Source organism: Coenobita brevimanus, chromosome 107 (genome assembly GCF_032717465.1).
Source record: "Coenobita brevimanus isolate Jiangsu-jjx chromosome 107, ASM3271746v2, whole genome shotgun sequence".
Lineage (NCBI taxonomy): Eukaryota > Metazoa > Arthropoda > Malacostraca > Decapoda > Coenobitidae > Coenobita > Coenobita brevimanus.
The window spans coordinates 1,147,280-1,164,485 of record NC_137060.1 but is presented as its reverse complement, the minus strand read 5'-3'; positions in this window follow the sequence as shown (position 1 = coordinate 1,164,485).

The following is a 17,206-nucleotide window of genomic DNA, read 5'->3' as shown; positions in this document are numbered from 1 at the left end:
AATTAGTGTATGAACATTTATGTTGGCATGAAGGCTGGATCACTTAGTTACAAACACTGTTCTTTTGTTCTCTGAGTATGCCTGGCTGTGTAAATATCTCTATCTGCTGTATCTATCTAACTATCCATCTATCACTCACTCACTGTTTACTGCGGGTAAAGGTGTGTAGATCATCTCTGACGGTAAACTATTCGTTATCTTCACTGTCCAACACTATCTACCTCTCTATCTACTTTTACCTCTGTATGTATAGTACATATGACCCACCTGTGTACTGCCGGTAAAGGTGTGTAGGTCATCAATGGAGGTAAACAGTGCCTTATCCTCACTGTCCAACACTATCTATTTACTCGTAGTGGCAGTAGTAGTAGTTTGGTAATTGTTGTATCCCCAGGTTCATCTGGAACGTGAACCCAGTGGACTGCAGGCTTAAGCTGCCCATCTCTTGTAATCCGCCATTGTCCTTTCGTATCTCTCTCTCTCTCTATCTATTTATCTATCAATATATCTCAGTATGACCCACCTGTGTAGTGCCGGTAAAGGTGTGCAGGTCATCACTGGAGGTAAACAGTGCGTTATCCTCACTGTCCAACACACTGCCAGCTTCACCCAGCTGCCCAGGTTGGTACTCCTGCCCCAACACAGCACCTGTAGGCACGATACAAAGGGTTAAGTGTTTGTAAAGGTAAAGGTGAGGGCAAAAGTCATGATGTGCTTAACCGCTATGCTCTGATAACAATGATGATGATAATAATAATAATAATAATAATAAATAAAATTAACAACAAAAACAATAATAATAATAATAATAATAGTAATAATAATAAATCACCGCTTTAAAAGTAATCCATCCATCCACCATGTAATCTTGTCCAGACTCTGAAATCAATAGCGCAGAGGTCCGGGGCTAGGATATTCAGTCCACACGTTTTGCCAAGACTGACCAGTCACTCTTCCCCAAGTGGCATTACCCTCACGTAAACACTAATGGTGAAACACACTAGGCAGAGACAGGACCCAGGACGTATTGGACGTTTGGCCTGTGACGGCTTCCTCAGCAATGGTGCTTCTCCTTCACGCTGTTACAGGCCACGCTGTTGCTTCTGCCATTGGAACTCTAAGTCTTTTGATTCACATACGGCGGATCGTCTTAACCCACTAGACCCCCAGGCTTCCATATAATGGTTATAATGATACCATACAACACAGGAAATGGTTTTAGGGGTAACACGAAACCATCCGGGTTGCCACTCATTGTCAAGGCATCTGGAGGTTGCACTACATCGAGTGAGTGGATGGTGCACGTTCCTAATAACAGTAAAAAAAGAAAGAAAAAAAGAGAAAGTGTCGTGTTACCTCCAGGGCCACTTGAAAGGCAGAGAAATCAAAGATGTTGTAAAATTCTCAAAATTCTCCTGTTCTTTTCTCTCACCCCCAGCCGCAGCACAACTGCCAACCCAAACTAAGTCTTGTGTCCTCCTTCCACAAGGGTTAAAACTAAGCCTTGTGTCCTCCTTCCACAAGGGTTAAAACTAAGCCTTGTGTCCTCCTTCCACAAGGGTTAAAACTAAGCCTTGTGTCGTCCTTCCACAAGGGTCACACCAACAGACATGCACCACCATCACTGTCTAGCCATAGTCGTGCCATTTCTTGGTGTTAAGTCGGGCATAATATTGTTGGCCAATATTTCTTCTTTTTACCTTCACCAAAATACCAGCCAACACTTGACAACCAAACAAGAGGGAGTATTCTTAAGGCGCTCTAAGACTGCTGGCTTAGACTTTTATCATGGCTCATACAGCCACCCAACACTTTACAAGAGGCTACCATGTTAATAGTCTCTCTTAAGCTCTATTTGTCTACAACACTGCTTGCTAATAATTCTGCCTTCATACATATTGCTACCAAACACTTAACAACCTGCTACAATACTCATCAATTATCTTAAGCTTAAAGTTGTACATAGGATTGCTTGTTTGTAATTCATTATTTATTCCAACAACTACTAAACACTTCACAACCTGGTACCATATTCATAAACTTACTTACGATTAAGTTATGTACTCCATCCCATATTTATACTTAAATATTCATTGTTATGGCTACCAAGCACTTTAATCCCTGCTGACATATTCAACAATTTCCTTAAGTTGTGTACAAGATTGTTTGTGTATACTTGTATCGTCATCAATACAGTTACCAAACAAACATAACCAAACTAGAGTGACTATCAAGGGACAAAAGATACAACCCAATACATTATGTCCAAAGAATCTTTTCGGACATTTGCTTACTGTAAACACTGGTCATATCTTTCACTGCGGCACTGCTTTTGTTCACATGTGCCAACTATTTTATTCCGGCTGGGAGAGGAGGGATGTGTCACCTGCAGCCTTCATTACCTAATTAACTAGTAAAAGTCCTTGCTGAGAGAATAACATCGTGTGGTGTTAGTCTGCTTCACTACGATAAGGTATTGTTACCTGTAGTCTTGCTGCCACTGGGCTACTGGAGGCAGCTCACCGCACACCGCACACAACGCCTTAATCAAGCTGCTATTTAACCCTTACAATTCCATTAGTCTCGCCTCAGCTAAAAATACACATCGCCTGGACCGTACAAGAACAATACAGCAAAAGACATCACCATACTGAACAGGTTACACAGAAAAAGACATCACCATACTGAACAGGCTACACAAATAAGACATCACCATACTGAACAGGCTACACAGCAAAAGACATCACCATACTGAACAGGCTACACAGAAAAAGACATCACCATACTGAACAGGTTACACAAAAAAAGACATCACCATACTGAACAGGCTACACAGAAAAAGACATCACCATACTGAACAGGATACACAGAAAAAGACATCATACTAAACAGGCTCATAAGAAAAAGGATGACGACATATTAATAATAAACACACACGCACATACACACACCTACACACAAATACGTTCTTGAACACAAAAATATATATGCAATCACGCAAATATAAGCAAGGTTTGGTGAATGAATTTGGGACAGTGTGTAAGATGAGGAATCTGAAAGTTATTGTAAACAAGAGTAAAGTTATGGTGTTTGAGAGGAATGATGTCACAGAATGCACAGTGAGGTTGGATGGTGAGGATATGGAGAATGTGAGTGCATTCAAGTACTTGGGTAGTGTGATGAGTAAGGATGGAACTTTGGGGGATGAAGTACTTGAAAGGGTACAGCAGGGAAGGAAGGTTGTTTGTTCACCGACAGCGGTGATGAGAAATAGGGAGGTGCGTATGGAAGTCAAGAAGTCACTGCATGATAGTATTGTGTTCCCTACCCTGACGTATGGAAGCGAGGCGTGGACCTTGCTAGAGGGGAACAAGTCAAGAATGAGAGAGCAATGGAAATGAGTTACCTGAGAGGAGCATGTGGAGTGACATGGAGGGACAGGTTGACGAATGACGAAGTGAAGGAACGTTGTGGGGTGGATGTGGATGTGACTGAGAAGATTAGGAGAAATACACTGAGGTGGTTTGGACATGTGGAGAGAATGGAGAATGAAACACTGACTATGAGGGTGTATGTAGGTGAAGTGGAGGGAGGGAGAGGGAGGGGTAAACCGAGGATGAGGTGGAGGGATGGAGTTGAGAGGTATATGAGGGAGGGGGGAGAGAGCTGGGGGGAGGGCAGTCAAATGGTGGGTGACAGAGCGACATGGAGGCGTTTTGTCTGCGGCCATCCTTTGCAGGATTAGGGCGTCCGGCTATAGATAGAAAGACAGACGCAAATACACAGGTACACATACTTGTACAACCATATACAGTACAAATACACACACACACACACACACACACACACACACACACACACACACACACACACACACACACACGTACAATCACACAAGCATATAAAACACACAATTATAGATGCAATCTCATAAACATATATGTACACACAAATAAATACACACATTCACACACCATACACACACAAACAGGCACGACTACACACACATAGCCTACATACGATACATAATCATACAATCACATACAAACACAAAAATACACATAAAACAAACACAAAGGACAGACAAAATCACACACATGCAATCACATACACTACACACACACACACACACACACACACACACACACACACACACACACATACGATTCTCCCTCCAAGCATCTGAATATCAATGAAATGAAAATTGAGAGGTTACCCACCACAGGATTTACTTCCCCCTACTCTCTCTCTCTCTCTCTCTCTCTCTCTGTCTCTCTCTCTCTCTCTCTCTCTCTCTCTCTCTCTTCCTTCTGTTTCTCTCTTCCTCTTCCTTCTGTCGTCTACACTGTCAACCTCCTCCCCCATTTATGGTCAAGGTGTTCCCCATTTTCTCTCAGTTTACTCTCTCTCTCTCTCTCTCTCTCTCTCTCTCTCAATCTGACCTGTATTCCCCTCCCTCACTCAATCCAACCAATTTCTCTCTCTCCCTCCCGTAACTTTACACTCCCTCTCACTTTGTCCTTGTTTGCACTCTCTCTCTCTCTCTCTCTCTCTCTCTCTCTCTCTCTCTCTCTCAAATACCAAACATAACCCCAGCCCCATCTAATCCATAACAGTTCAATATTCTGTGATTACCTACGTTTAGTACAAGCAAAAACTGAACACATGAAAAAGACTATGAAAAAGGCTATACTCCTTTTACTCTAACTTGGCCCAGTTTTTCGTCCTTTTGTTGCTTATTTCACGTAGCTCAGTGGCTGAAGTAGACAAAACTACAGCACTGCGTCCTTTCCATAGCACTTCTTCGTGACTATGATCATATTCTACGGTCAGTCAGTTGTTACAGCTCAGCATTCAAGATGGAGAGACGCGTTTTAGGCCAAGTTACAGTAAAACGAGTATATCTATAATGATGATTTGTGTGTGTGTGTGTGTGTGTGTGTGTGTGTGTGTGTGTGTGTGTACCTTACGAGGGTCCAAGTCGGGCTGTACCTGTTATATCTTCACAATAAACACAATTCTGGTATTTGGGTAGACTTGCTACATAAATGAAAGAAGTTGTTTACTCCTCTCTGGCGCCATCCTGCTGACCAGGGTAACAACAACCATGTATTAATTAATCTGTTATGTACATATTTGTGGTATCAACATTGCTTACTTAAATGCCACACCAAACATTTTTCTCGGAGGGAAAGTGGTAACCAGAATCCATCCCTTCTCATGCTGGCTAAGTACCGTACGAATGTGGAGAGGGTGGCTGTAGTAAGAGTGATGTAAGTGAGGCAGAAGTGCTAGTGTGTGTGGGAGTGTGAATAATCATGTCATCTTTATCAACAACAAGGTGTGAACATATACAAGCACATGAAAGGCATCGCTGCCACCACACAGTTTAAATGTCCCACACTTACGAGCATCAAACCCTAGACTTGAGTCACAGGAAGATGGCGAGACAAGCACGCTACCCAGCAAGCAACGTGGCAAAGGACCTCATACACACTGGTGCAGTTAAACACCACAATATTAACTACTGTATGAGCTTTGGAGTCTTAAACCTTGAGGGATGTCTTATCTCCGTTGTTATGACTAAAGCCAGACGATTTTATCACTGAGAACCCTCCTGAGGTCTGAAAAGTTACTAAACTAATACAGAGGAAGGACTAGGCAGCCTTCCCAGTACAAGACACAGCGATTCTGTAAGTACAAATCATACCAAAAACACAGGTAAATGAAACTGGCAAAAACTTACTCTGCATCGGACGCCTTAGCCCCACCGTACAGCCTTCAGCCTCACCTGGTCTGTTAAAACACTACTCTTGCTACGTCATTCTTATACTATGGCACCTTTGTGCAGCGCCTCTAATGACTGTGTTTACAGTGGAAAATTAACATGTGAGGCAGGTGAGCAGAAACGAATCTTCTAAGAGGACATGGGGAAAGGGTGGCGGGAAATGATGGGGTGCACAACTTTTAACGGGGTAATGGGGGACGAGTGGGGGGTGTAGGTGGGGGTGGGGAAGAGGCAAGAGACGTATGTCGTGTTTTCTAAAGCACAGGGGGTGGGTAAATGATGGGTGGTAATATGGTGGTATCCTCTTTTGGGGGGATGGGAAGAGGGGCACATTTTACGGATGGGGAGATAGGGGAAGGGAAACATGGGTGTATTTTTCTCTAAGGGGGAGATAGCGGATGGGTATGGGTGGGAAGAGGGTGGGTAGGGGGTGGGGTGGGGTGGGGTGTTGACTCGTATCCTCCATTATTTCCCTAAACTCACATTCTTCTGGTGTATTTTTTGGTCAGTGTGGATTCTTTCCTCTTTGTAATTTACATGAGAGGAACTTCTGGTTAAAAATTCAGTGACTAAAACTTTGGGATACTAATGATGGTGTGTACAGAACCTGGGTGTAGTAATAGTGATAATGATGATAATAGCAATAATAATAATAATAATAATAATAATAATAATAATAATAACAGTAATAATATTAATAATCATAATAATAATAATAAAAAGAAGAAGAATACAAGTAGTATTTGTTATGATGATGAAGATGATGATGATGATGATGATGATGATGATGGAATATGAAACAAGAAAATGACACAAAATCGAGTGCAAGAGAGTGGAAATACGCAAGGATGTAGGCAATGTCATCATCATCATCTCTCTCTCTCTCTCCCTCTCTCTCAGCATGTCCTCTTCCCTCACTTCTTTATCCTCTCTCCTCCTTCTTCTCCTTGCTCTTTTCTCACCTTCTCTCACTCCCTTTCCTCCCTTCCTCCCTTAGCAACTCATTATAAAAGCCTGCTGGTCTTGACGTTCCTTTCCTCTCTTCACCCCTTCCCTACCTCCCTCTCCTCTCTTCTCCCTTCCTTCTTCTTCAATCCATTCATCCCTCACCCTCTAGCATCTTTTCACCCTCTCTCTCCATCCCTCTCTCAACTCTTTCTCTCTCCTTCTCCCCTTTTCTCTCTCTCACATTCACGCATCACAAAAAGCTCTCTCCTAACCTTTTACTCCTTCGTCCCTTCCTCAATCTCTCCTCATTTCTCCCCATGTCTTTCATCCTCTTTCCTCTCCAGCTCTCTCCCTCCCATCCCACTTTTCTTTTCATCTTTTCCCCTTTCCCCTTTTAACTCCTCTCTCCCTCCTTTCCTCCCTCTCTCCCTCAGTCAGGCATTATAAAGCCTGCTGGTCCTGACATGCCTAATTACTCAGCACAGTTTTTGTCCAAGAGATGCAAAGGCCACACCCTCACCCGTTTTCTGCTGTTGTTTTTCCCATTTTCCATTGAGTTCTGTCGGGCAAACTTTCTTAGTCATTGTTCCTATCTTGATATGATGACTTGTGAGGGATGGGATGGTGTGTGTGTGTGTGTGTGTGTGTGTGTGTGTGTGTGTGTGTGTGTGTGTGTGTGTGTGTGTGTGTGTGTGTGTGTGTGTGTGTGTGTTCATCCTCTCTCTCTCTCTCTCTCTCTCTCTCACACACACACACACACACACACACACACACACACAAGGCAGGCCTCTCCCGCCGTCCCCCAAAGAGATGTTGGTGAGGAAGCCCTTAATACACAGGCAGAGAGGAGAGTCACGCTTCCTTGACACCTGACGAGAGAGAGAGAGAGAGAGAGAGATGGGGGATGGACACACACACACACACACACACACACACACACACACACACACACACACACACGGCGTGGGTAAGTCGCCTCCTGTGTTGCTGCTCAGATCTGTGGCAGGTTATGTAGACTGGCTTGAAGTCCATGGGGTATACACGATGGAGAAGCACTTTGTTTACCTTTGACACCTGACTACACACACACACACACACACACACATCATGTCTCTATCTGTCTCATCTCACCGCCCCTCCCCATCTGTGTGTGTGTGTGTGTGTGTGTGTGTGTGTGTGTGTGTGTGTGTGTGTGTGTGTGTGTGTGTGTGTGTGTGTGTGTGTCCACTTTTTACATTCGTTTCCCCCTTCCTCAATTTTCTCTCTCTCGTTTCTCTTACTTTCATCCCTCTCTCTCTCTTCTCCTTTTTTCTTTTCTTTCATTCTTTCTCCTTTCTCCTCCGACCCTCTCTCCCTCTCCCTCTTTTCCACTGGTATCCTCTTCACCTCCTTAACTTTTCCTCTCTCTCATTTTCTTTATTCTTTCTCCTCTCTCACTTTCTCTAAATCCTCAACCACGCATTTTGTTTGATCTCTTTTTGTCTCTTTTCTGGGCTTTTAATAACGTTATGTTTTTTATTATTTATTCCTTCTCTCTCTCTCTCTCTCTCTCTCTCTTTTCATCCTACAAAGCTGCTACGCCTCCGACAAACACAGAATAGAGGTCACATAATCGTAGAAGGGATCTGTGTTAGATTGGGGGGCTATTGTATATGTATTGGGGGAGAGAGAGAGAGAGAGAGAGAGAGAGAGAGAGAGAGAGAGAGAGAGAGAGAGGAACGAAGGAGGGTAAAAGAAAGAAGTAGGGAGAGAGGGAGGGAAAAAAAGGATAAAGAAGGGAAAGAAAGGACTGAGGAAGAGAGAAAGGAAGGAAAGAAAGGGGAGATAAAAGAAGGCACAGAGAGAGGGAGGCAGATGGAAGGGGGAGGGAAGGAAAAGGGGAAAGGGAGGACAAGAGGGATATGGAAGGAAGGGATGTGGAAGAAAGGAAGTGAGAAAAAGAGGGAAGGAGGGATGGAGGGAGAAAGAGAAAGGAAACAGAGGGAGGAACGGAGGACTGAGAAAGAAGGAGAGAATGGGAGGGAGTGGAAGGGAGAAAGAAAACGCATGGAGTGAGGAAGGGAGAAGGAAGAAATGATGGAAGGAATGGGAGGGAGGAAGGGGGGGGAAAGAAGAAGTCAGAGAAAGTATGAAAAGAGGTCAGGCAGGGAGAGTGGAAAATAGGGAGGGGAAAACACAATATGATTCCTTGAAGTGTAAAAATGAAACACACACAGTACACTCATCAGGCTACCATGCACACCCCCCCCCAAAAAAAAAAAAAAAAAAAAGGAAAGAACAACGACAGAAAGAAATGAAAGCAAAAGAAAAAAAAAGACATAAGGTAAAAAATGAAAATAAAAAACACTAATCCCCCCAAATTTCTCAACTGACGAAATATAACACTGTGATGGATATTCTTAAAAAATGACACCAAAAATGAAACTAAATAAACCAAGTGGAATTAAGTAATAAAAAAAGGAAGATAATATGAAATTGTACAATACATTGCGAAGAAAAAATATTATACAGAATATACAAATTAAAAAATACATAGAAGTGGGAACAAGACAATACGGAAAAATGAGAATATCTTATAACCAGAGTGGACGAAAATACCCCCCAAAGAATAAAGAAAATTCTTATAATACTAAACACAAAAAACAAAATCTATAAACAAGGGTGGTGCAGTAAAACTGTGCACACTGCCGCGGCTGTTACTTCTTGCCCATAAGCCAGCTGGAGACATGAATGATCCAAGTTATATGGTCGGATCCAGCGTGAAGCCTTGCCAAGCCCCACATAAGCCTGGGGTGGCCGGTGGCAGGATGTGCTGTGAGGCAGGATACACCAATGGCCACACTTGTCGTTGTTTAAGCCAAGTTACAGTAAAGGGAGTATAGCAGCAATTTAACCAAACAGGACCCCACCCAAACTCAACGGGTTAATAAAGGTAAACAGTATTTCTCACACATATTACGAAAGAAAGTCGTTCCTTGGTAAAATCCAGAACCCAGCACCTCCCGCCAGTACACCCGATACCCACCAATTCCCAGGCCAACCACAGCCTCCCACACACACCTTTACCTGTTTATTTTTTTACCATTTTTTTTTTTTTTTACTTTTTTGGGGGAAGGAGGAGGGACGCTTGGTTGGAAGTTTCAAAAAGTCTGTAATCCAAGGTGTGTGTGTGTGTGTGTGTGTGTGTGTGTGTGTGTGTGTGTGTGTGTGTGTGTGTGTGTGTGTACCTATATATCTATATCTATGCACCCTACCTATCTATTTATCTATACACATACATATACAATATGTATAAGAATCTGTAACTGTCTATACGTCTGTATACTTGCCTATCCATCATTGTATTTATGTGTCTATTCACCTGTTTATCTGTATTTTTATTCTACTGTATTTCTTTGTAACATCTATAAATCTACTGCCTGACGCCGCGTGCTGTGAGGGGTGGCCTGGACAAATGAACTTCCAGGCATTTGTGTCCCTACCCAGTAAGGACTCCTGTTTCCACGACACACCACCACCTTCACACACACTACCCTCACACCTTACTTCTTTACCTCGTTATCCACCTCCCTCTCTTACCAACCCCATTATTCCAACACATACTCCTATACGGAATTTATCTCAGCCTTGCAGTTGAAGCCTACCTCAGTTTCTCTTCTTGTCAGGCTACTTCCCTTTGCTAACAGGACATATATTACACATAAAACACCAGGCAAATATAATTACACCCTGTGTGGAAACTGGCATCCTGATCGGCATGCATCGTCAGTGCTGAATTTAGCCTATAAATTGTCTGAGTCTCTTTCCTGTATCTTACTACTGTGCTTAACATAGTATTTATACTCTCCAAGATTCAGTCATCATTTGTGATCAACACTCATCTATTAAAAGCACCTACAGAGTATAAAGATGGAAATGGAAACATGACGGGCTTTCTATTACTCGAGTTCTCCTCATAATGACAGCCAATCAACTGCAACAATGGACACTCAGGTGGGCTTCAATTGGTTCACATAAATTCAACGTACTTGATCTCTTACTCTTACCATCCAATCTTACATACTTTCTCTCAACTCTCCACCTCGTTCTCGGTCTTCATAAACATCTGTTCTTACACCCAAACTACAACCACACCAACCCACAGCCACACCCAAAACACTCACCCTACACTCCAGCACTCACTCCAACCACTGTCACTCTTTTTCATTCCAGTCCAGACCCACACCTACAGCATCACAAATCCTCCCTCTCACTGCAGTATACAACACCCACGGTCACGACCATATCTATACTAACTCTCATCTACACCACCTACACCCAATCCTATAACCAGTACACACCTATTTCCACAGACACACCCACACACTTCCACAGTTACACCCACATCTAATTACAGCTACTCCCACACAACCTACATCCATCGTACACCCACACACTCTTTCATACTCCTACACCCGAACTAAACTCATACACTCACACCCACACCCACAGTCACTCCCCCATGGCGTGGTGCAGCACACACGGGGGCAAATCCGTGGGCATTGGTAGTGTGGTGTTTGTGTTGGGTGGGCCTGGGGGAGGTGCTCCAGGATGCCGCTCAGAAAAATGTATTACCCACGAGATGCCAGCAATGCCGACAGGGGTGGGGGGGGGGAAGGAAGATAGGAGGACTGGGGGAGATGAAGGAAGAGAAGGAAGGAAAACGGAGGAAGGGAAAAGAAAAGGAAGACGTAGGAGACGGGAAGAATTGATGGTGACAGAGAAGGAAAGGGAGACGATAGGATGGAGGAGGAAGGCCAGAGACAGGGAAGGAGAACTGATAAAGGGAAAGATGCAAAGGACGGAGAGGGAACTGATGGTAACATACGGAAAGGAATACGATAGGATAAATGCAGAGGGAAGGAAGGAAAAATAAAAGGAGGGGTTTAAGGGAAACTGTGGAGGAGGAGGAGGAGGAGGAGGAGGAGGAGGAGGAGGAGGAGGAGGGAGAGAGAGAGAGAGAGAGAGAGAGAGAGAGAGAGAGAGAGAGAGAGAGAGAGATCCTCCTAAAGCCACGCGACTCCACCCCAAGGAATACTGTAATTTGTAGTCAGTCCACTGCCTGAGGACAGGATGGACGGTGTTAGGGTGGATGGAAGTGCTGGTTTGTGGCCAGTTAGTCTTTCACCTGCTCTCATTCTATCTGTCTCTTTATCGACCCATCCACCCATGGGTAAATCCACTCAACTATCCATCCAACCATCTGTCTCTTCATCCATCCATCCGTCTGTCTTTATATCTATCTTTATATTTATCTACCTCTCTGTCAAGCTGAGCTAATCTTCCTACTGCTCTCTCTCTCTCTCTCTCTCCAATCTTGAAGCGTATGCCACCCATGGAGTGGTAGTGCATCTAGACCCAGCCTGAAAAATTTATGCACTTGATTGATTACTGCGAGGGGGGACTTTGGAAAAGTGGACGGAGGGGGAGGCTGGAGGAAAGGCATTTGGTTAGGTTAGGTAACGTTAGGTTAGGTTAGGTTAGGTAACTGCCCATTTCCTTGTGTGTGTGTGTGTGTGTGTGTGTGTGTGTGTGTGTGTGTGTGTGTGTGTGTTGTGTATTCATGTTTGCAGCGAGGAAAACGAGCTTCTTAAGTCATGAATATATAGTTCAGGAAATATGAACATGGAGTGGCTTCATTAACCTGTAGATGTGAAAGTCTTCCACTAACACGGCGTTAATTTAGTTAAATAAGGTTCCACTGACTATGTATATCTGCTGGTGCTCTCGAGCACAGTTTGAAGCTCAGCAAAAGAGCACTACTCGATTGTCAAAGAGTACAATGGTGCTGGGAATCACTGCCTGAGTGTACCACAACAGGAACAGTGTACATTAGTACTCGTGCCAGGTACATTAGTACTCAAGTGCCAGGTGACGTGAGACACCTGCACATGTCAGCCTCTACTGGTGTGTCGTGGGTGGACAACTGAGCCTTAGCAATGGTAGCCTAACACAGGACATGAGCTGGAGGCAAAGACAACATTATACAGGCTAGAATCATCACAACCATCATCATCATCATTATTATTTTCATCAACATTATCATTACCATCATCATCATCATCATCATCATCATACAGGCTATAATCATTACAACCATCATCATCATCATTTTCATTACCATCATCAACATCATCATCATACAGGCTATAATCATCACAACCATCATCATCATTAACATCCTCATCATCATTACCACCACAATCATCATTTTCTTTACCATCATCATCATCATCATACAGGCTATAATCATCACAACCATCATCATCATCATCATCAAACAGGCTATAATCATCACAACCATCAGCATCATTATCATTACCATCATCATCATCATACAGGTTATAATCATCACAACCATCATCATCATCATCATTACCATCATCATCATCATCATCATCATCATACAGGCTATCATCATCACAACCATCATCACTGTCATCATCATCATCATCATCAAACAGGCAATAATCATCACAACCATCATCATCATCATCATTATCATTATCATCATCATCATCATCACTAATATCATACTGGGCAAAATCATTACAACCACCATCACCATCATCATCATCACCCTCATCATCTTTCCCCACAATGATCAAAACACCTTAATATAGCGATATTAATATAGTAATTACTATAGTGCAATTACCCCAAATTAACGGAGATCCCTGACACCTTTCTGCAGGGTTGATGGCCAAGTGTAGTTAGATTGGAGGGCTGATTTGATTAGTAACCAAGGACACTCACTCCTCCCTCACAACCAAGGCTCATGAAAATTTATGCCACCACGACTTAGGATTTAATATATGGGAGTGGTCCAGTTCCCTCAGATGAAAACAAACCAACTATGTCACCATTACCACCACACCAGCACATAACCCAACCCCCTCACCTGGCCTCCTGGACTCCCACCAAACTATGCTAATTGGCAGTTTAACAGCCAATTACTTACTTGCTCTCACCTGCACTGGCCCACAAGTGAATGCAGGGAGATCTATAAGTGGTATTAAGTGGCTGGTGATTGGCACTAAGTGACTGATAACTGGTGATTGGCACTAAGTGGCTGATAACTGGTGATTGGCACTAAGTGGCTAATAACTGGTGACTGGCACTAAGTGACTGATAACAGGCGACTTGCGAGGCACTGAAAGGTGCAGCTTCAACAGTAACTTCATGCTGTGCCTAGTCTCACAAACTTATTATTTTTGGACACTGGACACACACTAGCATCCAGGCAGCAGCTAATCAGCTCCTGACATCCAGCAGTCATCTTACGTGCAACAGATGGCTTTCTCACACCTTCAGATGTCACCGCTTGGGGCACTATTGCTAACCGTCCATACTGAATACAGGCTATGATACAGGTATAGTGTGTCTTTATAAGACGCGGTTTTATACACGTCGGTGGGGCGTATGGATGAAACTTTTAGCGATATTCCTATCCACAAATATTTCTCTGTTCCAGTCTAAGATCTATCTATCTCGCAGCCCAATGTTCTATCCTTTCCACCGAGAACAATTAATTCCCTGTCCAAATTTATTTGTTTTTGCGGGGAAAGGGAGGTTCAGAATGCTTCTATGTCTCTTGTTGTTCCTCCAATCCCTGTCGTCTGTCTGTTCCATCATCAAATCCTTCTTTTGTCCCACCAGCAGCGTAGGGACTCGGCTGGGATGTTCACTGCCAACATTTCAGGCACGAGTGAGTAGCCTCGTTCACCCCTGAGTGGCGTTATGTGAGCAATAACCCATAATCATCCCTCAGCTGTATATCCTTAAGGATCGATCCAGCTGGAGTACTTAATCCCCTAGACCACCAGGCGTCATTTGCTTGTATGGTTACCACTTAACGTATTAAATGTGGTCAAGGATTAAAGGAAACCATCTGCCTTGTCACTCAGTGTAGTGTCACCTGGAGGCAGCACTGCACTGTGCGAGCTGGATGGAGGGAGCCCTGTCAATAAATAAATAAATAAAATGTTTGACGTAACTATGACATATTTTCGCAGGAAGGACAAGGAGAGGATATTTCAAAGCTTCCCCCGTCATTAGTACTTCCTGGAAAGACAGATCTTAGAATTAGATCTGATTTTCCTGAAAGGACAAGCAGAGTCGATTCAGAGACTTCCCGAGACTCTAGTTCTTCCTGGTAAAACAACTCTTACAATAAACTTGGATCTGTGTTTGCTGGATGGGCATGGAAAAGAGATAACAGACTGGTCCTGTATCTCCTGTCGTTCCTTAAAGAAAAAAAAATTCAATCCCTGCGGTAACTATAATTTCACTCGTAGGACAAGCAGAGGATATTTCAAAGGCTTTCCGAGTCTGTAGTTCTTCCTGGAAAAAGACATCTTGCAGTTACATTTACTTTCCAGGAAGGACAAGGAAGGGAAAGCGTAGAATCTTCCCTTGTTTTGTTCTTCCCGAAAAAAGTATAACTTACAGCTGAGTGTGCTTCTCCCAGGAAGGACAAGGAACCGAAAGGCCACTATTTCCCCATATCTATCGTTCATCCTACAAAACCCACGATCACTTCCCTCTTACACGTATGATCTGCACCTTATTAGCCACTGTGAGTAAAGGCAGTTACTATTAAACATGGCAGTGCTAAGGAGTGGACAAGGTTCCCATTTTTATGATACTACTTTAAGTGTCTAATAATGACTGAATGAATATGTCTGACCTGCACTGTTGCTGACTACACTCTGTGATTTGGGATGCAGGCTAATCACACACTAACAATACAATTACTCCATAAATGTGATGATAATACATCGTCACAACTATCAGTTTGACTGCTGACTGCACTCCGTAATGTGGGATGCAGGCTGATGCCATGTAACAGTTACAGGTGATACATAAATGACGGTCAGATATAAAGAGATTGTTTACACTTTCAGCTGTAATATGGTGCTAAGTGTTGTATCAAGACATATTAATAACTTGCCAATATACAATTGCAGTCAGTAGTTCCTTTACACCACAACACCGTGTCAAACCTAATCACATCTTGCTACAGTTGTTGTGGTGGCCCCAGGCTCAGCAGGACGTGAACGCACTGCGCTGCACACCGAACAGTACTATTTCTTGCAGTCCACCAGCCTCCTTTCGGGGGATAGAGAAGGAGTCCAGGGACGTTTTTTTATTCCGACAGTTCCACCGCCTGGTTATATCGGTGCCACTGCGGGAAGGCGACCCCCATGAACACCTCATGCTAAACTAAAGTGCTGCTGAAGTCAATATATAAAAGAATAGTTGTGTCAACTGTCTGTGAATATTGGTGTAATTTGATTGTTTAAGTGTTGGCATGTACTAAAAATTCATGAAAAGGTGTCAGAGTTTTGTTTCGTAAGTTCCAAGCCACAAATGTACACAAGAAGTTTTATCTGCCACTGTACGTAGCAAGGAATAAGTTTTGTACGTAACTGTATTTCAGAGGAGGAAAGAAGGCCCATAAACCAAAACCTTAGAAAGAGGAAATGAAAAAGTGTTGGAGATCCGTTTTTCCACGTTTGATGCCGTAAACTTATACAGGATCTTTTAGCCAGGAGTGTAATACGAGGAAATAAGTTTGTTTTTCCGTGTGCCTTTCATAAGAAAAAATCAGACACGTACACCAAAACTATGAAAAGGTGTTGGAGTTTCGTTTCATAAGTTCGAAGCCTCAGTCCATTTTGTCCGTGTTCGTGTTTCATCTGTGCGCCATAATGGACGGGGATATATGAGACCAGCCTGGGTAATTATAACCCCGGGCTCACAAACTTCCCGCTGCCTCACACAAACTTATCAAAGGATTCCAATAACGACCATAACTATCCCATTACCGCCACTCCGCCTGTATCCACTCAGGTCTTTGGTTCACCTCTTTCTCCCTCTTACCTTGCACCTCCTTCTTACCTCCTCCTCCCCTCTCCCACCCTCACCTTCACCTCTCCCTCCTACTTTCCTCTCCCTCTCCTTCCCCGTCCCCCCTAGCACCATATCTACGAACACTCTTTGGCTTAAACTGTATATAAAGTTTTTTTTTTTTTTTTTACCCTCACAGCGAACAGACATTTCACAGTCAAACCACGATATACTTCGTGTCCTGTCCTTCCCCCACTACCTCGTACACTATACTCCTCTCCCGTCTTCTCCATATTTACGAACTTTCTTAGGCTTTAGATCATCATTATGTTCTTGTTTTACTTTTATTTTCATTTTTACAGCTACTATACGCTTAATAATCAAATTACTACATGTCAGACACGTCTCTCCCCCACACACATCACCTGCACCCCTTTGCACCTCCTGATAATCCTTCCCTGTTCCTCGTCTCCACTTTCATCTGTACCTCCTCCTATATTCAAGGACTTTTTTTGTGCTTAAGTTTTTATTTATCTTGACTGACACATCTAACAAACACTTCTCAACCAAACCATTGTG